Source organism: Gekko japonicus, unplaced genomic scaffold, assembly GCF_001447785.1.
Source record: "Gekko japonicus isolate JY-2015 unplaced genomic scaffold, Gekko_japonicus_V1.1 scaffold405, whole genome shotgun sequence".
In the NCBI taxonomy this organism is placed as follows: domain Eukaryota; kingdom Metazoa; phylum Chordata; class Lepidosauria; order Squamata; family Gekkonidae; genus Gekko; species Gekko japonicus.
In genome coordinates, this window is record NW_015175982.1 from 1,023,459 (window position 1) to 1,023,963 (window position 505).

The window sequence follows — 505 nt, forward strand, 5'->3', positions numbered from 1 at the left end:
AACTATGCAGAGTTGATCCACTCTAAATCTACCGAAGTCAGTGGACTTAAACAAGTAGTAACTTTGCATAGGATTCCACCATTGTTATTATGTTATAGCCAGGGGTCTTGTTGTAGAAAAAGAGCTGCCGGAGCTCATTAGCATAACTCATTAGCATAACTTATTTGCATATGCCACGCCCCCTGACATCACCGGAAGTGACAGAAGGCCACACCCCCTGACATCACCGGAAGTGTGTCAGAAGGCCCGGCTACTTACCCTCCTGCTTCATCCTCATTCCCAAACGGAATGAGGATCGAAGCAGAGGGCGGGGTAAAGAAGGGGGCGGGGCTTCACCACGTGACCGCCCCGCCCCCTAGAGGTTCTCTTCCGGAGCTCCGTACCTGAGAGCCCCCCCCCCACTAGAGCCCTGGTCATGCCGGCCACATGACCACGGAAACATCTTCGGACAGCGCTGGCTCTTCGGCTTTGAAATGGAGATGAGCACCGCAACCCTAGAGTCGGA